This window comes from Bidens hawaiensis, unplaced genomic scaffold, assembly GCF_021521415.1.
Source record: "Bidens hawaiensis isolate Kalapana, Puna unplaced genomic scaffold, B.hawaiensis_p1.1 tig00026187_1, whole genome shotgun sequence".
Taxonomy (NCBI): domain Eukaryota; kingdom Viridiplantae; phylum Streptophyta; class Magnoliopsida; order Asterales; family Asteraceae; genus Bidens; species Bidens hawaiensis.
In genome coordinates, this window is record NW_027494211.1 from 155,759 (window position 1) to 180,640 (window position 24,882).

At 32.6% G+C, this 24,882-nt stretch overlaps 1 pseudogene; it reads left to right on the forward strand.

Annotated features, from left to right (window-relative positions):
• The first annotated feature begins 17,669 nt into the window (after positions 1–17,669).
• LOC143573039 (protein LATERAL ORGAN BOUNDARIES pseudogene) lies at positions 17,670–18,624 on the forward strand (annotated as a pseudogene).
• The last annotated feature ends 6,258 nt before the right edge of the window (positions 18,625–24,882 follow it).

Consider the following 24,882-nt stretch of genomic DNA (forward strand, 5'->3'; position numbering starts at 1 on the left):
TCATTCTAGTATATTCGTGTAAGTTGTAACATAATAAAATATTTATATTATATTATTATATGGGGGTGGAATCTAGTGAAAACTTCTTTTAAAGAGAAAACTTAAAAACTCTTAAAAAACTATTTTTAACTTTTAAAATTTTTTTTTGAAGTTTCTTTTTCCATTATTCTTATATGTTGTTATTAGTTCCCCAAAAAAAAAAACAACTTGTCGGCAACCTCGTCGGTATAGTGTGCATTGCATATATGCAAAAGTTTTTGTATTGCATAGAATACAACACTATTGTATATATTTGATACACACTATTGTATATATGCAATATAAGACTAATACACACATTAAATACACATTAGTACGTATGTGTAATACAACATTAACGCACATGTGTACTACATCGACTTTTATTTTATTATTATTATTTTTCCATATAATACAACACTACTACACATATACAATACACAAATATTGAATATATGCAATTAGACACTATTAAACTCAAAAATATATAGTAATACACATGTGTAATGCAACTGTATCGCACAGTAATACGTATGTGCATTACAACGGTTTTTTTTATTTTTTTTATTTTTTTCAAGCAAAGGGTAAGAAAAAATAAGAATAATAGCCAAAACAGAAATTTGAAAATATTTTTTATTTTTAATTAAAAATATTTCTTTAAGAGTTTTTAAGTTTTCTCTCTAAAGATGAGTTTTCTCTTGATCCTCTTCCTTATTATATGAGGCCATATTTATTTGTATAATTGTATATCTTTATCCACAGTTTAATTAAAAGATTTTTTAAGCGGGTCAACAATGGTCAATTGACTCTCGCGCATTGCTTCAAGTGTTTAAGGTTTCAATCGGTCATTCGATCCGTACCTCACAACAACTCTTTTTCTTTTTATTTTGATTTTTAAATAGTCATATCAAGTATGAGTAAGAAAAAACAAGGTTAGTTTTTAAATAGTCATTTATAATTACAATTATATTTATGTTTATCGTTTACAATTATGTTTGAATAGAACTATGTGTTGAATGTTGCTTACTAGTATGTTTTAAATTTGTGCATTTATGGGGTATTCATAGTTTTTTTAAAAGAGCGCCGACCAATTTTGGTTCTTCGTCTTCAAATGCCACTCCTCAAAAAATAGATGATCTTCCATGGGATCCATCCAAACGAAAGCCAATATCATCTTATTACCCTAGTCAAAAGGACGAAATTAGACGAACATATTTAGTTAGAGGTCCGTGTCAATCAATGTTAGATGAATTTCCACAAACTATAATTTCTGGTGAAGCAAGGCGTTTTTGTTCGAAATGGTATGAAAATTATAAAAATTGGTTGGAATATAGTGAAAAGACGAATAGGGTATATTGCTTTGTTTGTTACTTATTCAAAGAGATTGGTCAAAATGACGCATTTACAAGTGAAGGCTTTAATTCTTGGCATAAAAAGGAAGACTTAAGGAACATGTTGGTGAACTAAATAGTTTCCACAAGGCTGTTAAAAAATATGAAGACTTGCAAAATCAAGATCAAGCTACATGTTTTGCATTTGAAAAGAGGACTAACAAGGAGAAAGTTGACTATAGAATCCGATTGCATGCTACAGTTATTGTTTCTAAAGCTTTACTTAACGGCGCCTTATCATTCCTTGGCCATAATGAGTCTGAAAAGTCATATTACAAAGGGCATTTCTTGGAGTTGCTACAATTATTGGGTGAGATCAACAAATCAATTGGGAAAGTTATATTACAAAATTCCCCAAAGAATAGCCAAATGACGTCTCCACAAATTCAGAAATAGGTCATTAATTATTTTGTTCAAGAAGTACCAAAACAAATTTTTGAAGAACTTGGTGATGATGTATTTTCTATATTAGTTGACGGGTCTAGGGATGCTTCTAAGAAGGAACAAATGGCTTTGGTGTTGAGATATATGTATGAATTGGGACTTGTTAAAGAACGGTTTATTGGTTTAGTTCATGTCAAGGATACGACGGGCTTATCTCTTAAACATGCTATTGATGAATTATTTGCTCGAGAGTTTAACTAAGGTTAGATGTCAAGGATATGACGGGGCAAGCAATATGGCAGGTGAGATTAATGGTTTAAAGTTTAATTTTGAAAGAAAATTCTTCTGCTTATTTTGTACATTGTTTTGCTCACCAACTTCAACTAGTTGTTGTGGGTCTTGCGAATAAACATGAAGAAATTTGGAGATTTTTTGAAGAGGTGTCGACTTTGACAAATGTGGTTTGTGCATATAGATATGATTAAGGAAAGTCAAAAAGAAAAATTGAAATAAGCTAATGGTCGTGAAGAAGATGAAACCGGGAGTGGTTTAAATCAAGAGCTTTCCTTTGCAAGAGCCGAATATACATGTTGGAGCTCTCATCATAAAACACTAACCCGTGTTCTTCAATTGTATATGCCGGTTATTGAAGTGCTTGAATATATTAGAAACCTCGATGACACTAATGTGAAACAAAGACAAGCAAATGGAATTTGGAAATACATGAAGACATATGATTTTGCATATTATTTGCAGTTGATGAAGTATGTATTGGGGATTGCTAATAATTTGTCTCAAAGTCTTCAAAGAAAGGATCGAGATATAGTTAATGCAATGGAGATCGTTAAAGCAACTAAGCAAGAACTATAAGCATATACACTTAATGGATTTGATTCACTTTTGAAAGAGGTAGCATCTTTTTGTGAAGAAAATGAGATTGAAGTGGTCGACATGGATGATCAACATGTTGATCCGAAATATAAAAGAAAACCAATCATCATTATTATGAGTTTGAGAATTTCAACACAGTGTTAGATACGCAAATTCAAGAGCTTGACAATCGTTTTAACGAGGTAACCACTGAATTGCTTATGTGTATGGGTAGTTTGAGACCGGATGGCAACTTTAGTGCATTTAATGAAGACAAGATGTTAAGGCTGGCGGAGATGTATCCGGATGATTTTAGCTATGAACAAAGAGAAAATCTTAAGCATGAGCTCCGCATATACATTGCTAATATAAAAGAGGATAAAAGGTTTTTCAATATGAATGGTATATCTAATCTTGAAAAAAAATGGTTGAAACAAAGAAACATCTTGGATATCCGTTAGTCTAGCGTTTGTTGAAACTAGTATTAGTTTTGCCGGTTGCAACGGCAAGTGTTGAGAGATGTTTCTTCAATGAAGCATGTGAAGACGGATTTGCGCAATCTGATGGGTGACGATTATATGAATGATGCTTGTTTTTTTATCTACGAACCGACATAAACTTTTCTCGCATTTCTGGCATATTCAAAGCGCGTATGGAACAATTATAATATGTAATATCTTTTCTATTTAATATGACTTTGTATTTTATTGAATATTGATGATGTACTTTTGTTATGATGGTGAATGACCGATCTGACCCGACCCATTTAGGCCCGAAAACTTGACGCCGGAAAAAAATCAAGTACCGAAAAATCCCGAACCCATAAGAAGAAATTCCTGGCTTCGCCACTGGGTAAACAAATAAATGAATTTAAATGTAGGGAAAATTCCCAAAATGTCCCTATTTTGGAAAGAGATTTCCATTTTGTCCCTCAAACTTAATAATTCTAAAAATATCCTCTTCTAACTCATCTTTGACCATGCATTAGGAAATCTAACACGTCTTTAACGACGTGTTAGTATAACACGTCGTCAAAGACGTGTTAGATTTCCTAACACATAGTCAAAGATGAGTTAGGCTTCCAAACACATTGTCAGGGACGTGTTAGCATCAAATATATAGTTAAAGACATGCTAGTCATTTGTTTGTTTGTTTTTTTTATATTATATTATTATAGCTAATTTTACTTATATTTGGTTTTTCTTTTATAACTTCTAATAAAAAATTTTTTATATTATTTAGAATATATCGACGAGACATGCTTATTTTTATCTACGGACCGACATAAACTTACTCCAACTCGAGCCGTGTCAAATCAATATCAAAATGTTTAATAAAATTTGACCCCGCATGACTTTAAATAAAATTTTTGTCAACATGTAAATAAAAATACGCATGTCTTTTCGGTATATTCGAAATAATATAAAAATTTTTATATTAGAAGTTATAAAAGAAAAACCAAATATAAGTAAAATTAGTTATAGTAATATAATATTAAAAAAAAACAAACAAAGGGCTAACATGTCTTTGACTATATGTTTGATGTTAACACGTCGTTGACCATGTGTTTGGAGACCTAACTCATCTTTAACCATGCGTTAGGAAATCTAACACGTCTGTAATGATGTGTTTTGAAATCTAACACGTCTTTGACGACGTGCTATACCAACACATCATTAAAGACGTGTTATATTTCCTAACGCATAGTCAAACATGAGTTAGAAGGGGACATTTTTTGAATTGTTAAGCTTGTAGGACAAAATTTGAATCTCTTTTTTAAAATAGAGCTATTTTTGGAATTTTATGTTTCATATTCAAGAATCAAGAATAAAGAAATGTTATATACTAGCTTCCTATCCTGATATCAAAGTAGGAAAGCTAAAAAAATAACTTATAAAGAAATATGTACGTTAAGATCTCAACTTGTTTGTATTGTATCAAAATATTATCCTTATTTTGTTTAAGGAAATTTAACGTACAAATTAAATTAACGTACTAACTGTGAGAATCAAATAGTGCAATTATATATACAAGTAGCGTAATTATGTAATGCATCATAGTTTAATTACACTATACTATAATTACTTTATGTTGTATAGATAATTATATTATTTGATTCTCACAGTTAACACGTTAATTTAATTTGTATTTGATCCAAACCCATTTTATATAAATATTGTTAAACTAGTAGTAGATATATATGCCAAATCATGAATGAGATAATCATAAAGTATTTGAGGTAAGGGGATGGTTCAGGAGAGAAATGAGATTACCGCGAGATATACGAGAAATAAATATGGGCAACTAGTTTTATTTTAGGTTTTAAATGCTTAAAAATAAATGAGAAAAATATTAATAGATGCTCTCTCTTCAATTAATATAACTAATAAATATAATAATTATCTAATCAATTAATATAACTAATCAAACTACTATAATTAGAAAAATTAAGAATTCATTTATTTTTATAACTTATTTTTTCTCTCTTGAATTTTTATCCTACACAAGTACAATTTATTCATACATTAAAATTTCTTTCTATCCAAAACCAATTTCTTTTAACTCTATATACTAATATCCATCAACACATAGTTACATTGTGATGAATAATACAAAAAACTATTTTACACGTGTTTGCATTAAATATCATCAAAAAAGTACATAACCTACACAAAAACATATAACCTACACCTGTTCTAAGAATAAGAAAACATATAACCTACACACGAAAACATATAACCGATACACAAAATTCAGCATCAATAAACTACACACGTACACGAAAACGTATAACCTACACACGAAAAACATATAACTTACACTCAAAAATTTTATCCTACATAAATAAAATTTATTCATACATTAACAAGTGTAGGTTATATAATTTTGTGTAGTTTGTATATTTATTGTTTATATTTAATGGACACATTTGTATGATTTTTTTTATTATTATTTATCACAATAATTTTCTAAGTATATAAATTGAAAAAAAATATTATGTTTTGATATTTATTGTTAAAAATTACGTGTTGATATATGCTAATAAATTGAGTGAAAATAAATTGTTTTTTAATAAAAAGAAATAGTATTATATAAATAAATTGTATTTTGTTGGCTAAATGAAGAAGGAGTAAATAAATTACATATAAAACTAAATTAGTGTTTTTATCTTTTTAATTATTATAGTTAAATTAGTTATGTATATTAATTAGACCTTCCGCATCAAGGCCATCCATAGCTTATGTGGAGGAAATTTGTGAGAAGAATGGAAAAGACAAGTGTTGTGGAGGTTGATGTGAAGGTCATCCATCCTTAAAGATCCTTCATCAAGGATGGTGGTTTGTGGGTCCTACATGTTGGTGATATGAAAATTATGAGGTTGTTTGTGGGAAGAATGAATATGTTATTGTTGTAGGTAAAAGTGTTTGTGAAAAAAATAAATAGAAAGTTGACGTGGCACGCTGACTAGGCTGTTTGTAGAGAAAATGACTCTGAACTGATGTGGACGGTCTTAGAGAGAGATTTATTATGGTTAATTAGTTGCATTAATTGAAGAGAGAGAATACATTTATTGTTGCACTTACATTTTTTTCATTTATTTTTAAACATTTAAAATCTAAAATAAAACTAGTGGTCCATATTCATTCATCGCATTTCTCACAGTAATATCATTTCTCTCTTGAACTTAAACCTTTGAGGTAATTGTCATCATATTCATTTATAAACTAAGCAATACCCGGTTAACAATCAAAGAAAATTAGCAACTAAACAAAATTTGGCAGAAATATAAAGGGCAAATACTATAAAAAACCAATATAATTTTTGTTTGTTCTCATTAAAGTCCTTTAACAAATTTTTGCACATTAAGTCTTCCTACATGTAAAATTTGAACAAAAATGTGACATAACTTATAAATACAATATATAATTGATTTTTTTTTTTGCTTACATATAGGAGAAAGTGAATATGATGTTATTAGCCAGCTAATTTAAACTTATATGGGAAACCCATTAAAACATATATCTGTTTGATAAAATCAACAAAAAAATAAAATAAAATAATCAAGCCCTTTTAAGATTCATTTCACTCCATCAATTGTTGCGTACTGTGTTGGTGTCTTCTTTGTCTATTATTCATTGCTATATTCACAGGTCACAAAACTCCTTTTTTGTCTTACAACTTCACAAATGTAAGAGCCTCTTTTTTCTTATTTAGGTTTGAGGCTTCTCGTTCGTAAAGCACATGTTAGTCACATATGTTTCAACATAATCTTTATCAATTCAACTCATTTGTTTAGGGATTAAAAAATTAATATCCATAAAGATTATATGAAAAACGGAGAACATTTTTGAAAATTAATGAATGAATGTAACAGTTCATCATGAGGGCATATTTTTTTGCTTTAGTTATATCCCCAATCAAATACAAAAGAATTTTATTATAAAAAGCACGAAAGCACATATAGATATGCTCAATCTATATAATTATATATAAACACTTCCATTGCAAAATTGTGGATTCGTAATAGGTTCTTGAAATTTGTTAAAATTACCAACCGGAAAAAGGAATATTATTTATATCTTGAATTGTTTTTTTAAGTTATATCACATTTTTGTTCAAATTTTACATGTTAAGTGACTTTAACATGTAAAAATTTATTGAATGACTAATGACAAAACAGAGTATATGTTGGTTTCTTATGTTTTAGGCATGAATTATGCTCTTAGGGAAATAAAGTTTGATATAAACATGCAATAAAGAAGGAAGATGCGGGACCATGTTGGATTAGTGTGAATGTCGCTACGTGGTGGGCATCCATCAACCTCTCCCTTTGTACAACTTTAAATACTTGATGAACAATAAACACCTTACAGGGTTTGTTATTCTATATGGTATCATAGTTCTAAGGTTTTATTTATTTTTATTTTTTCCTCTTCCTTTTATCCCTCTCCTTGCAACATAAATCTTGATTTGTTATTGACTAGTGAAAATTATGGCTTGCGATATCAATGCAGTGAAAATTATTGAATATATTTTGGTCAACCAATCGGTCAATGTCGGCAAGTAATCTGTATTCGAGACGAGAGTTTCGGTGCACGCGTTTAGCTTCAACAGGAGAGAGCTTCTAGAATATTTATTATTTTGCTATAAAGAGGGACTTGTCTTATCTTTGTTTGTGTTGTTTTTTCTATGGTGTAATCAGCCAACCAAATGAAGCTCACCTTGGGTGGGGTCGATTCGTTTAATATTATCAATATTTTAAACCAATTGCGGAGTTGTTTATTATTCTTTATCTTATCTTTAAATTATATGTTCGATCGTTTGATTTAACCGCACCCGTCTCGATCGCTTATCAAGAACAAAATTTGTTCGATGCTAGATCCGGTTTTAGGGACCTACAAAATGGTATCAGAGTGGGTCGAATCAACTTATTCAACTTTGTTCTTGATATTCTAGTTCTAATTCCGCGATTACCTGAACTGAGACGTTAAATTTCTTGAAGTTTGGGAAATAAAGTTTGGTGTTTGGAAATAAAAGTTTGAAGATTTGGGAAAATAAATGTGCTCAAAGTTCGTCTTGTTTGTTGATATGAATTCTCAGTCCCGTTTAAAGGCGAAGGGTGGCCAGTGGCCTCGCTCGAACGGAGGTAACTGTGTCGGGTTTTAGTTGGTTGGTGAGTCTGGTGGTGCTAGGATGAACAAGGGCAGAGGTTATGGTTCACCTGAAAGCGGATGTTGACTTTCCAACGACAGGCACACCATTTTCTGTGGGGTGACGGATGATAATTTCCTGCGAGATGACCTCATGATTGCACGACGACGTAAAAATTGGTGGCGCTTGGTGATGATGGAAGGGGGTGATGTGGAGTTGGGCTTTGGTAGCCGGAAACCGGGTCTTCGGTGGGTTATGTGACATTCGTTATTTTTCAAACCCGAAAACGCGACCGATTTTAAATTTTTGGTTTTGTATATAAATATATAGATGATTATCATTACAGAACTCTTAAATTATTTAAGAACTTTAAGAAACTTTTAATAACTAACGTTTTTTATAAAAAAATTTGTATGTTAATGTTATTTGAGTGTAGTTTTATCACTTTTTATATTTACATTTACGATTACAATTATGAAAATTAATTTTTACACATATCCAAATTTTTATTTGCATATATGTAAATTTGTTATTACATAAAATTTACACATCTGTAAACTTGTGATTTATATATAATAAAATTTTTTTATATAAAATATGGTAAAACTAGTCTCAAACAATGTTAATATATGAAAAAAAATAAAAAAAAATGTTTGGTTGTTATGAGTTTCTAAATGTTCTTAACTTTTTTGGAGTTCTGAAATGATACTAACCCCATATATATATATATATATATATATATATATATATATATATATATATATATATATATATATAAAGTTTCGTTTAATATAGTTTATATTCGTCGTTAAATCGACCCGATTTATAGTTCACGCGTATTCTTATTCATCGCTAATATTCACAATGATTTACGTTTATCGTTCGTTCGATTTCTTTCATTTATCCAATTCACGAAACTCCGGGATTTAAGTTCTTAGTTAAACGATCTTCAAACAATACGAATATTATATAACAATACTATCCAAGTATTTAAACATTTATTCCATTTTTTTATCACGTTTCAAAGTTCAGGATCCAATTCATAAATTTCTCTTTTTATCTTTTAGTTTTAAAACATTCGAAGTATAAGGATCAATGTTGTAAATAAAGTTTATATGAAAGGAAAGTTGAGGGGCCGGCTAACTGAAATTTTGAATTTAAAATATATTAAACTAGTTTTTACTCGGCGCGTTGCGCCAGGACAATTGGGATATGTTTATATACGCCTCCCGTCCCGTTGCGTTGTGATGGTGCATTAATGCGGATTTCTTTGGTATGGGTTAAGTTTCTTAAGATACTGACACTAAATTAAAAAAATAATGTGTACGCTAACACATAAACAGTAGCGACGCTCGTATAACTAAAAATTAACAAGTTAAAAAGTTCGGTCGGTGTCGATTACGTTCGTAATGGTACCATAATTAAACACAAAAATAACACGTCCAATTAACAAATAAAAAATTAAAATATTTATAACAATGCTTATTCGGTCAATAAAACCCGAGCATTACGATGGCGAGTATATGCGAATTCGGTAAGTATTTGTTATGTTCGTTACAGTATAACCAAAAAAAAAAGTAAAAAATAAATTCGCCAAATTAACATATAAAAAAACAAAATATTTAAAATGACTTTATTCGGTCGGTAAATCAGAGTCTTGCGGTCCCCGGTGTTGTGGCGGTGAGTTGGTAAAACCTGGACGTTGGTGAAACACAAACGTTGTCAGTCCCAGGCGTTGCAGCGGTAAGTCGACGTAAATTAGGTTGGTTTCGAACATTCGATTACATTCGTTAAGTAAAAAAAGGTCATAAAATCGGGCGATGGTAAACATGAGTGTTGTCGGTCTCGGACATTGTAGCAGTGAGTCGTCGTGAATTTGATCAATTTCAGTAACGTTCGTTACGATATCGGAACTACAATAATATATATATATATATATATATATATATATATATATATATATATATATATATATATATATATATAAAAGTTGGTGTGCCCAACGGTTTGGTGCCACTTGGACTAATAGAAGGTCTAGCGGCACCAAAGTTTGGAATTATTCTATATTAATAATTAATAAAATTGCCCAACCCACCCTTCCCCTAACCCACGGTTTCCAGCCTACGGCTACAGCAACACACTTCCGGAAAGTCCATAGACACCACATAACGCATAATCGATCTCAATTAAAAGCTTGTAACAACTTATAGACTATAACAGAAACCAAATTATCGGTCATAACTCATTATAACGACTAAAAGATGCGTAATATTATCGTAAAAATGGCCAAAACCGTCGGCCATTATTCTAACCGAGTATCAAAACCCCTAACATAGATTTAATAAACATATAACGGATTGTAGGAATTAAAATCTAGGGTTTTTAGATAGTGAGGATGAACTTTCAATATATAATATATATACTTTTGTTTCTGGTGTCTTAACAACAAGAAAGTTAGAGCAACTGGTTAGTTTGTGTGACCGTAAACTGGAAGACCCTGGTTTAAACCCGGGCCAGTTTGTTTATTTTTTTTATATCATTTTTCTTTATTATTTTTTAATCAAAATAAATTATTAAATATTGTTAAAACCAAGTTAACTTATTAAAATCAAATAAATTTTTTATAAAATATAAATTATCATTTTCAATTAAAACCCAATCTTTACGTTCGTTAAACCATTACAACTAAATTATTTTTCGTTACTAACTTTAAAATTCGTTAATCGTTAAATTTCCATTGCATTAAATTTAATTCAATAACAAAATTCATTAAACTTTTGATTTATTACATTTCTTTTGTTAAACCGTAATTCGTTAGCTTTTGATTCGCAAACTCTAATTCATTAAACTTTAATTCGGTAAAATTACTTGGTTAATTTTATAACACGTTAAATTGATGATAAAATTTCTGATAAAAATTCATACCTCAAATTTTCCCATATTAATATTAGATTATTAAAGTTATATATATTAAAATACTATAGTTCGTTATAAATTCTGTTAAAGTTAAATATAATAACGCCATAAAATGCTAATAAAATATATTAAATTAGTGTAATATCCCATTAACTAAATATATATAACTTTTTCAATCCCGATAGTTAGATTTTGTTGTGTTTTAATTATAGTCCGAGAAGTTCAATCATTTCGGATTCTTTAATGCACATTCGGTTGCTTCAGTTTCGTTATCATGCTTTCGGTTTTCATTGCAATGTATGTCTTCAATTTCAAGGTGAGTTTCTCACACCCCCTTTTACCCTTTTATTACTTTTGAGGGTAGCATATGTATCCTATAAACTTCAAGTATTTACAATTTCGCTTACAAACTACAATTCATTATATGGACTTGTGTGTTTATTTGCTTGCTTGCTTACGTGCGTTGATTTCAAGTGGTTGCATTAATAAGTATGATCATACGCCCCTCTTTGAATTCAGGACCATTGTTTCGAGTGGAAAAGGGACCCCCAATCTGAGTACGTTGGTTGTTACAGACTGGAAGGGACATTGCATGCGCTTTAGTTACAGTTCTCAAAAGTTTCATGGAATTGTATGATTTTTACGTATTATATCAAAATGTGTGAAGTCACCAACTATTCATATAGTTGACATTATTTTATACATATGCTACAGGTACAAACTAGATGATGATACTTGGAGAAGACACTAGACTTAGGTTATTCAAACAAACGGACAAATTGCTTTGTTGTATTTATTTTCCTTGTATTTCTTGTATAAACTTGTGAATTTAAAGTACTAATAAATTAATGATAATATTGTCACTTAATAGTGTCACATGTATTTTAAACAATCTAACGTCACACTCGGGCGTTTCCGCTTAATCCGGGGTGTTACAGGTTACCTGACGGCTGACCTCCGGCAGCCATGTCGGCTCACACACCATCAATCATCACATCTTAACCTCTTGTTTTCGTTCCAACCTTACACACTTGATTTTAAGCGTGGTTTCTAGATAGATCTACTATTGTGAAGGTTATTAACTGTGGTTGGTGGCGGCGGCTGTAGTGGCAGGTGCCCCGTGACCTCTGATGTGTTGTTAATGTACGGCGGGTGATGTTGTCGGATTACGGCTTTACGGTTGGGATTTTCCGGTGGCAGGTGGCTATGGAGGAAGTCGTGGCAGTGGTTACAGTGGTGGTCGTCGTGAAGGAGATCGTTATGGTGGGAGTCGTGACGGTGGTTGTGGAGTTTTTGTGGCTGGAAATTAGGTTTCCGGCGACTGGTCACCGTTGGTCTAGTGATGACGGCTGAAGCTTCATTTGTCATATGTATATTTTTTTGGTGCCCTAAATTTTAAAGGGAAGTGGACTTGGGCTGAAAATGGGTCCTGGGCCAGCTGGATTATTTTGTTTTGGACCTGGTTATCGGGCCAGTTTACTTCATGTTTAAGTTTGGGCCAGAAGTTAAACACTCAAATCATTGTCTAATTTATTTGGGCCAGTTGTGTGAAGAAGTTTGGGCTTGTGTTTGTGAAATATTTTGGGGTCAATGGATTATTGATTGGGTTGACCAAGGTAAGTTAAAATCAGTTGGGTTTTCGTTATTTTTTGATCGAGTGTTCAAAGTTTGTTATTTATATTTTTTTTCAAGAAGTTTGGGAAGTTGCATCCGTGCGGTGAGTTTCGAACAAATTGGATTTGGATTGGAAGAGGAAATAATAAGTTTGGTCATTCGATCGGTGAAGTTGATAATTTGAGATCGATTTGTGGATGTTCAAGCTAATCTTAACCTATATAGCTTAAGATCTGAGATGGATAAAGAAGCTAGAACTCCTTCATAAATGAAATTAGATAAGTCATATCTTGAGAGGGTGAATTGAAACAAAGAGCCTTCGGCTTTTATTGAGTGATTAGTAAAGATGTGTGACACAGTTTAACAATTGATATCATAAGTCAGGAGGTGATTGTAAGGCCAAAAGTTGTGACTTACGATATCAATGTGGCGAACCTTATTAAATATATTTTGGTCAACCAATCGGTCGATGTCGGCAAGCATTCCGGATCCGAGACAAGAGCTTCAGTGTACACGTTTATCTTCAATGGGAGAGAACTTCTAGAATATTTATTATTTTGCTATAAATAAGGACTTCTATTGTCTTTGTTTGTGTATGTTTTCTATGCTGTAATCAATCACCCAAGGGGAGCTCACCTTAGGTGGGATTGGTTCGTTTAATATTATCAATCTTTTAAACCGATTATGGAGTCGTTCATTATTTTTTATCTTAACTTTACATCATATGTTCAATCGTTTGATTACACCGCACTCGTCTCGATCGCTTGTCAAAAACAAAACCTGTTCGATGTTAGACCCGGTTTTAGGGACCTACACTGGTCATACACTTTCAATGCACACATACTCCTTCATGTAAATTATAATTCATACTTTCCTAAAAGAGTAACAATAAAATGTGTTGGTCTTGTAGTAAGGCTCACATGTGCTAAGGCTCTTCTTGTTCTTCATCATTTATCACATAGGTGTCACATTAACTTTTTCTTCATTACTTAACCTATATCGCTATGAGGTATGAAATCATTTAATTTCCATCATTCTTCATTTTCTATTTTTTTATTTCATCTTTATTTAATAATTTTAATACTATTAATAATTATATTTAATATTTTAATTATTTTTATACTATTAATAATTATATTAATATTATTAAATAAAATAAAAAATACAAAAATTAAAAATTAATATAAACATCCATCTTCTTCGACCTAAAACTAAAACACCTAGAACCCACCTCCCTACCACCCAGGGGCAAAGCTCTTTGGGGACCTAGAGTGGTCAGGTCACCGCCGTTTTTCGGTTAGTAGAGTAAATTTCATGATTTTTCTTGAAAAATTTTATAGGTATTTAGCGTGGTCACCCCCGAGGTATTTTTCAAAAAGCTACGGCCACCACTGATTTTTTTATATACAATACCCCATCGTTTGATTTTTTTTATTAAACCTCGTAGTTTTTATAAACAAAAGTTACGAAATAGTATGGTGTCAGTTGAGTTGGGTTGGTGTGTTAGCGTGTTGAGATTCTTCAACCCTAACCCAATCCATCTTTTTATTCTTTCGTTTCGTGTCGACCCATTTAAATTCGTGTCGTGTTTGGGGTGTGTTTTGGGTCAACCCATTTTACATTTATATACAAGTATGAGTAATACCTATTGACTTGGTAATAAATTAAACAATTAATTATTCTTCTTCATAAAAACTTGTTAATAATTTGTTATAAATCTAATTGTTTTTGTGTATTTATATCTCATCCCTAATTAATAAACTTAGCTTCACATATTTAGCTTAAGATAAAAACAAACGAATGAAATAACTAGAGAATAGATAGTTAGAACTAATAAAATGAAAATGTTATAAGTAAAAAGTAGATAAAATAGTGTAAAAAAATTAGTTTTAATTTTAAAAGTTAATTGATATATATGAAAAATTAAAAATGTATGTATTTAACTTTAAAATTTAAAACTTCTTATCTCTAAAATTAAAATATTAATTTCTCTAAAATTGTTAATTGGGTTAACATGTCAACCTACTTTTTAACGGGTTGGTTTGGGTTGACCTATTTTTTAAACATGTCGGGTTCGGGTTGACCTGTTTAAGAAAACAGGTCGTGTCAGCCCATTCAAAACCTATATTTTTTCGTGTCGGGTTTCGTGTCGTGTCGCGAATTAACACCCCTGCAAAATAGTAGTCTAATAGTAAACAACTTTGTTTTTATAAAACTCAAAATTGGAGGGGGCTATTTGTAAAAATAAAAACTTATTTAAACAACATAAAAAAATGGGGATTGATTAGGTTTTAGATTTTGGAAACTAATAAACCTGTTACCTCACCTCACTTGTGCCCTATTCCTGGCCATCGGAGACCACCAGCCATGGCCATCCGCGTCCACCGCCTACCGTCGCCGTTGCTCAGCCCTATCAATAAGGTAATAATTCATCTTTTTGTTGTTGTTAAACATTGTATTGCATTTATATTGATATTATTCAAGGTTATAACATTAGATTTTGTAACTGTGAAATTGAGGATTTGGGGAAATTGATCAACTAAGCATATAATTGGCATTATATGACGAAATTTTAGTTTAACTCACCCAATTTAATCTTCTTAATTAAGTAAGATGTCAGAAGAGTATCCCGCAAATAGCTTGGTGGTTTACATAGAAAAAGAAATTACTGAAACATTTGATTCAAAATCCATAATTGAGTAATTCAAAGGTCTTAAAGATCGTTGAACTGCTTTGTAATTCTTCTTCTAGGTACTCACCCTTCTCCTTGTATTATTATGAATATTTTAGGCCTTTATTGGTTAAAAAATTATCTAATTTTTTTCTTTTTTTATTGTAAGAACATTCATTTGAATGAACGAAAAAAAATAGATATATAGATGTCATGTTGTTTGATCTGATCCGAACCAAAACGCCGGCACGAACCGAATCGTCGACCCGAAAATTTTTGGGTCAGTGACTTCGGTTACCCTCGTGACGAAGCCCAAAGTTCGCCAATCTACCACCATCACCGATCTAGCCACCATACACCACCGTCCACCACCTTCTTTCTTCCTTCCAAAATGTGTGTGTATATATATATATATATATATATATATAGAGAGAGAGAGAGAGAGAGAGGTGGAATACATAGAGTGAGAAACCAAAAAAAAGAAAAAGATTGCTATGTAGTGTGAGGTTCATGAGGGTGCTCATTCCCTTCATGCCACTAGTGAGACGGTGAGTAGTGTGCTAACGGCGCCTCTCTGTAATATGTTGTCCACGTAGGACAATTTAGAGATCCTCAACCACACCCCATAGCCTAAGGATATTACTCGGGGCTAATGTGGAAGTTTTTCATTTAAAGTTTGTTAAATTGCCGGCTTCAACGTCCTAAGCTTAACAACTTGAATTATGATCTCAAGTTTAACAATTTGGTTAAATTTAATAAGAATAATAATTAGTTTTGATAAAAGAGGGGCATATCGTAATTGTTTTATCCACGCTACATTATAAATTTTATCTAAGTTTACAACACATACTTACTATATGGGATCGATGACAAAACAAACTAATACTAACCGTGTTCCCTCTTTGCACATGTTAAAAGGAAATAGTTTTATAACATTCTAGTCAGGGTTTACTTTTAATTTTTTATTTTTTTAAACGACGAATTTCTATCGTATAAGAGACTTGGACCCAAGATCTTTCACCCTTAAGAACTTTGACTTTAGTAATGTGCACCAACCCCATTGGTTTTTCGGGGGTAGGGTTTATTTATTTATTATTATTATTATTATTATTATTATTATTATTATTATTATTTATGTTTGTTTCTAGAATTGTGAAGACGAAAGTAAAGGGGTAATAATGGAAATGCAATAGAAGCAGTACAGGGACAAAGAGGAAACTCAGGGGGCATTTAAGTCCGCGTTCAGAATCATATATGTCATGTCCCTCTCTCTTATCTCTCTCCCACTCTCTCTCTCTATCTATCCATGCTGTAACAAACATCCCGAATTCTAATCCTATGGTCAAAACTCCACCTTTCTCCTCTCTCTGATCAATATATCCCTACACACTGTTGAATTGCGTCATTTACGTCGAGATAATAATAATACTAACAATAATGCTTCATTCTTCAAACGCGCGACTCTCTGTGCGTGTTTTCTGACTTCATTTCATGTTACTTTCATCACCTGCTTCAAGGCTTTATTAAGATAGCATCAAGTTGTTTTTGTCACTACAACAAACCCTAGCTTTTAGATCTCTCTTTCAAGGTACACACTTTACGTCCCATTCTATTAACTGAAGAAATTGTTCTTATTCTTATCATCACATGATTTATCCTTTCGGTTATGTTTTTCTTTTTTTTTTTTAGGTTTTTGTGTGATCTATCTAAAGCGGTTTTTAAAGTTTAACTACTTCAAAAACAAAAAGGTGAGATTACTGTCAAAAACGTTGAATTTAAATTTTATGCATAAATAAATTTATGTGTATGAAATGATGAATTGAGTTAATTAATTTGATTCAGTTCTTTGGTTTATTTCTAGCAAGTTTGTTTGTTTCCAGCAGTTATATGCATCCAAGTTGATGTATCTGATCCGGATTTGAGTCGATTTATGTGTCAGTTTTAACCTATTTATCCTCTTGTGGTTGTGGTTTTTAATTTGTGTGCTCCTCAACTTTTGATGATAATATGGACGTCTGAGATCTGATCTCTATCACATCAACGTGACTCGATCCAGTTATCACCAATCTATTTTTATTTTTTAACGCCAAAGTTACAAACTCGTATATGATTTAGTTTATTAATTGAAAATATTATAATCTTTGTGCAGTGGTTTTGAAATATGTATTCAGTTGTGAAGGTGAAAGAAAAGATGTCAACAAATTCTCCATGTGCCGCTTGCAAGTTCTTACGTCGAAAATGCACACAAGAATGCGTTTTCGCACCCTACTTTCCTCCCGACCAGCCTCAAAAATTCGCCAACGTGCACCGAGTCTACGGAGCCAGCAATGTTGCCAAACTCCTCAATGACCTCCCCGCCACACAACGAGAAGACGCGGTTAATTCGTTGGCTTATGAAGCCGATGCAAGGCTTCGCGATCCGGTCTACGGCTGTGTAGGGTTAATATCGGTCCTACAACACCGGTTAAAGCAGGTTCAAAGGGATTTAGAAACCGCTAAGCGCGAATTGGCTAATTACATTGGGCCATCCGCGGTGCTCCCTATTTTGAACCAAGGGTTTATCCAACCGTCGGTGCTACCTTACAACATGCCCCCAGAGCCGGTTTTAGGGTTGACCGGCTCTAGGGGCTTCAGAGATGTTCAGGTTCACCAACAACAACAAATGATTGGCGCTGCTGGTGACCGAGAACACTCGGAGGTGTTAAGGTCTGCTGACCTTCTAGGGTTTAACAGTGGATTTGATGCGGTGACTGGTGGCGAGTTCAGCCACACAGCCACCGCTACTGCAACGGCTGCCGCAGCCGTGGCACCATGTTTATCATTGGGTGGCTCTTATGATAATAATAATAATAATAACATGTATCAGATTCAACATCACCCAGCTCATCATCTCCAGCATCTTCAGCTGTTTCTTCAGCAACAACCGCTGCCACCGCAGAGAGCGGAGTAGTCCGACGGTGGGGGGCGTTGACCGTGTTACTTTTTGTCGTACTTTGCTTAGTTTTCCATTCCTAGTTTAAATCAAAGTTTAGTTTTAGATTTTTTTTATATTTATAATTTTATGTTTAGTTTTATGTGAATCAACTGCTTATCTACTAAATTGTTGAATTTGGTGGCTCGTTATTTAATTCATATTTATATTGCTTTAATTTATCGTTTACATAATCCCTACAAATCCATGCATTGCCTCGATATGGTAATTATTTACTGGTTTTTCCAAATTTATGATATTAAAAGTTTTATACTAAATCGAGCCCAATTAGTAAAAATGTAATACGTATATGCTCTTTATGATAGAATGGAATCGATAACCTTAATATAACGGTCGGCCAAATTTTAAAGGCGGATAGCATGTAACAAGCCGAGTTCTATAATCCTAACTTGGTGATGGTGTCAACAAACTTTAATAATCGATGTTTATTGTCACTTGTCACTTTACTGTGATCCGTTTGAAAGTAATATGTATCAAAATTTATATTATTTCTTATGTGTTTTTTAGATTTTATGTAACTTTTCTGTGACTTGATGTTCTAACATCACGTCAGTCTTATTTACATATCTTTTTTTGTACAGCTTGAGATGAGAAAGAAAAGACTGATCTATCGAAATTGTTGGCAATTATTGGAACTTTACTTAAGATCTATACATCATCTTATTGTCCTACTTATTTACTTTATCAAAATAGGGTACTTTCCCTTGCTTTATAAAATAGACGAATTAAAGTTTGCATGCATAGTAAACAATGTAACATATAGGTTATAAAACTCATTTAGAAAATCATATGCTATATATTTTATGATTTTATCAAACATGTGTACTAATATAACCACCTAGTTTGTTTGTAACAATGTTAGAAACAATTATAAAACTGATTTAATAAAATAAAAAGTACAAAACATATAAACAAAGTTATAGACGTTTTATGAGACAGTGTGACATATGATTAGCATTAAGTAAAGATCATGAAAAAGTGATATAAAATGAGGTAGAGGGAAGATGCGTAATTAATGCAAAAGGAAGGGTAGTTAATTGGAATTATTGTCTTTTCCACAGGCATGAATATGATGCGTCATAGTCAGTAATCATAACCATAACCTGTACGTATGCTTCTATTTCTGTTCATAAATTGGTAGTTGGAATGAAATTAAACCCACCCCTTTTCCTTGCTTCTTTTTCCGGTTAAATTATTCTCTTATGTCATTCAATTACATTTATTATCGTTTATAATCCCCTCAATCATTTTCTTAATTCTTTAAGACTATCATTTCAATTTTATTATATGTTTTAAACAACAAATTTATTGTGAAAATTGAAACTTCGTTCACCCTTCACTAGTCACCGATCTTTATCTGGTTTGTAGTGAAACCAAACTCGATCAAACCTAAACAAAATTAAGTTGACAAAATTTATTTTCAAAGCAGCTAATGACTTTTCATTCTTTAGAAGTAATCAAATCGAAAAGGATCTAATCGTGGGTTGACAAGTAGTTTGTTAGGCAGACAAAACACCATGTAGCCTACATGCGTACATAGAAATATAGAATAACACATTGGTTGGGAGGGGGGGGGGGGGGGTACTAAGTCAGCAAAATGTTTACACATACCGTAGCCAGCTACAAAAGAGTTGGAACGAAACTGACACTTGTGTAGCCGAACAGTTGGTAATCCGGCTGTCTTCTAGCCATGACTGAGTTGGCTCCTCTATTGCCGGTAGGGGTGTTTACGGTCCAGTTTTCGCGGTTTTTAGGTGAAACCGTGAACCAAACCATTAGTAATGGTTTTTTTTACTGAAAAGCGAAACCAAACCGTTGAAAATTAAAACCAAACCAAACCAAGCCAAACCGTTATTAACGGTTTGGTTCCGGTTTGGTTTCACGGTTTAGGCTTCAATAATGAATTGAAGTAATTATCCTAAAAACCAACGGCTATTATAATTTGGTATGTGCCAAACTATTGGTCGTATCCACTTAGCCATGAACTCATTCAGCATGCAACGTGGGCTGCTTTATTTTAGTTATTATGCGTTTTGTTTATTTGTTAGTTATCTTAAGTAGTGGGGTTAGTGGTCTATGTTTTAAAAATGACATTCTATGTTTCCGTTTAAGATTATGAATGAAGAAATGAATTAAAATGGTCTAACTTTCTCTCTAATGTTCTTGATCTGGTCTCCTTCAACTCCTATTATAGTTTAAGTTATCTAAATCCAAATTGTACCTCTATTGATTTCTCAAATATATATGCTGCATATGCATGTACATGCATACATAATAGTTTGGGAAATTTAAACACTTTAAGTATGCATGCATACAAATTAAAATCCAAATATGTATTATAGTCACATATGGTTCTAATAAGAATTCAATATATCCATATGGAATATTTTTAAAAAATAAATATAAATAAATCTTACGATCCGGTCCGGTTTCATACGGCCGGTTTTCGGCATAAATCGTAAACCAAACCGTTCGTTACGGTTTGATATTCTTTAAACCGACCGACCGACCAATAGTTAATGGAAAAAACCGACCGTAAAACCAAACCGATGACCGGTTTGGGCGGTTTCACGGTTTCGAACTAAACCGTGAACACCCCTAATAGCCGGAAAGTATATAATTAGTTGGCTCCTCTATAGCCGGAAATATATTAGTCGGCTCTTCTTTAGTCGGATGGCACACACGTAATTGCTGGTTGGATATCGCGTATGCTTAAGTTTTTGTTTTATTGGGGGGCATTTTAGATTTAATTATTTCATAAAAATAAACTATCATTAACTATTTTAGAAAGAAATACGGTCAAATTCACTATTTTAAGATTTTCCTAAATTTAAAGCTGCAGAATTATTAATTCACCAGCTATTGACATGGGTGTAAAATAAAAGAACCTGGATTTTTCTTCATACAACTTGGATATGCTACTGTTTTATTGTTTGTCCTCTATCATGCTTGTATTATTATGTTAAAAATAATACAAATTTCCTTCCGATTTTATCGTTCATAAAAAAAGAGATTATATTATACAAAAAATAACACATTTATAAAGTTGTATTTGTATTTTTGCAAAGTCAAACAGAGACAGAAAATGAGAGGTTTGGATCTGACAATTCTAGAGGGGACTCACTGATACGTGCTGTCCTTTTGCATTGTGACCAGATGCTTTCTAATCAAAATAGTTTTTGGCTAGGTATAAAACTTAGGTAGGCATCTCACAATAAATTCGTTGTTATAATCTTTCTCGTACGTGGTTTATATTTACTGAGTCTAACTTTCATTTAATACATATATTTAAAGCCATATCATATGTGAGAATATACAAGGGCATTCGTGGTGTTCCTCATATTCGAAATCGGTTTCATCGGTATTGCGGGTACACTGCCGCCGATGGTTCAGGTAAGTGTTTGGGTAGGGCTTTGGGTATGTGTAGCGAGGAAGGTGAAGATAAATTGACTATCAACAATGGCTATGCGACCGCTTTGATCTTAACAAAATAAGATACTTTTTAAAATAAAAAGGAAAAAAAAACTTATAAAGCAACCCAATTTTCTTCAGAATTCTTTTAATATTTTTATACTAAACATACTGTTGTTTCTGCTATTCTACAAACAATTTTGTTACGAATTTTGCACGACAAAATGGATCTTAATGTATATTTTCCACCCGAGTCATCATACGAGTTCAAATTTGCAAGGACGAAGCAAATATTCTCCAATTCTTGTGGATATGACAGCACAAGCGGAATACGACACGACAACGGATGATTACTTCGTCGATACCCCAAAATACGATGAAGCTCCGTTTGGAGCGACACTTCGGATATCGAGCAATTATATTTAAAAATTGGTGGATATATAGATCCAAGCTCTGAATAGTTTCTGGATATGCTAGGCAATAGGTAAAAAAAAGATTTTCACATCCTTACAAAAATACACATCGACAGTCAGGTTAAACAACTTGCAACCGACAATCTATCCCGTCAAAATCGTTGCGTATTTAAGTTAGCCGAAAGGACTGCACATGAATGCGTAGAATAATTCTGTGATGCCATAGTTATTTTACTAGGATATAGCCCGCGTAATGCACAGGTGATTAAAAAATGCAAAAAAGAAGAAGAAGAAGTTAAAAATAATATACATAATAACATACCTTATAAATTCATAAGATATAAATGACAATAAATAAATTTTATAATTCATAAATATCTAAAAACCCCATCTAATACAACAACTTTGTTAATAATTATATAATTGTAGTAGTATTAGATGACATCCTAGTTGACTATTCTAGTTGAACGGCATGTGAAAGGATGGTTTTATTTTATTAGTATATGTACAAATGGTGATGAATTATTGCGTAAACGACTACCCACGACATTGAACTTCTGCACATGAAGAAAAACATCGACTTTCAGGAAGCTTAGTCGTATTAACCAATGTTGTTGACTCCGGACCTGAGCGCTCCGAGGTCCACTGACTGGTCTGGTTCTATGCAGTTCTCTTAACTCCAAGAAAATCGTCAGGTCCAAACCAGTTCGCCGGTCCAACTAGAAAACCGGGCCGGTAGAACCGATTTACTATAAATTTTTTTTGATAAATCTTTTTTTCGAGCCTAACCGTCATTTTTGAGGCAAAAGATATTCGGCCGGTATGACCGATTCGACCGGTTGAATCGGTGAACCGATTACTTATCGTCCGATTCGGTGTCAAATCCGATTATGAAAGCACCGGTATCAACTGCAAACACTAGGTTTGGAGGATGTTGTCACACCCCGACCAAAAGCGGCGAAACATGTCGGGGCGCAACGTGATTGTTTCAATGCACATGACACTATTAAAGTGCAATATTTAAGCAACTCATTCATTTCATTTAACATCAAATACAACACATCTTGTTCATACAAATACAACATAAAACAAGGAAATAAATAATTCATTATTAACAAATATCTTTTTTTATAACGGCGACTTTCTTATATTTAGGCTACCGCACTCTTTAAATTTGGAGAGTCCCGATGCCCCAATCTAACCAGACTACAACCTAATGGTCCAAAATAAAAAATAACGTCTTCAAATCTTCAATCAACCAATAATCAAACATGTAACTTTGCATAAAATATATTTTGTCAACACGAATGTTGGCAAGCAATTCCGTGATTTTGTATATATAATAGACAGAATTACAGAGATTGTCATTTGTGTTTGTACAGAATTTCACTCATTGTCCTTTATCTTTAAAATTGATTTATTTTATCCGTTACGTTTACAAATCCTACCATGTTTGTTCTTAGGCCCTAACCTGGTTAGTTTTTCTCGTTAAGTCAGATTATTTACAAGGCACGTGAGCAAATTGGTCATTTTACCCCCTTATTTAAAAAAAGGCGTTTTAATAATTAACTAAAAGATATATATAAGTATGTTTCTTCGTTTCTTCTCCAACTCATCTACCACAACAATCACTATCCCACCACCAACATTCAACCTCCCATCTATTCCACCTCTTTCACCACAGCCAACCATAGAGTTACAAATAAAACCACAATGGTTAATGGTGATATATATTTAAGTTTTGCAACTCCCTAGAATCCATTGAATAAAATGGTGATACAAAGCACACAATCTAAGACCAATATAATTGGGGAAAGATGACGTAGGCTGTCGCGTGTAAGGCCCCGTTCCCGGTAACCCTACTTTGGTGTTGGATTTACTTATAAACACAATTCTAAAATCAGAGTAAATTAAAACTTCGCGGAATAATTTAAAACTTCATACATCACATTACAAAACATTCATTCTGTCTTAACATACAAATTGTCTTTTCATAAAAAATTAATTAAAACAGTCATAACACTTCATCATGGATGCCAGTCTTTTCAGTCCATGCTCCGTGTCCCTCCTTAAGCCAGCTGCCTCAACCTATTTGCCTGCGTGCATACTAAAAGTCAGCTACGCTGAGTGAGTTCTAGTTAATCATTTAACATACAATACTTTCATACCCTTACTCATACGCATCCGAAGATACGTATTCATACCTTATTTACTCTTACTTCTTTCATACAAACTTTATATACATGCACACGCGCTTACATACTTTCTTTCATAAGGCCTTGTAATTTACCATAGGCTATTCTATCTCTACCATCACAAATATTATTAGGGTTTGGTCCCTTCTGTCTCAGATATTATTAGGGTCTGGTCCCTTCTGTCTCAGATATTATCAGGGTCTGGTCCCTTCTGTCTCAGATATTATCAGGGTCTGGTTTCTTCTGTCTCAGATATTATCAGGGTCTGGTCCCTTTGTCTCCAATAACCATACCTGTCACGTCACTCGATCATACATTCATTTTCACTCATGCATACTGTACATATCTTATGGTC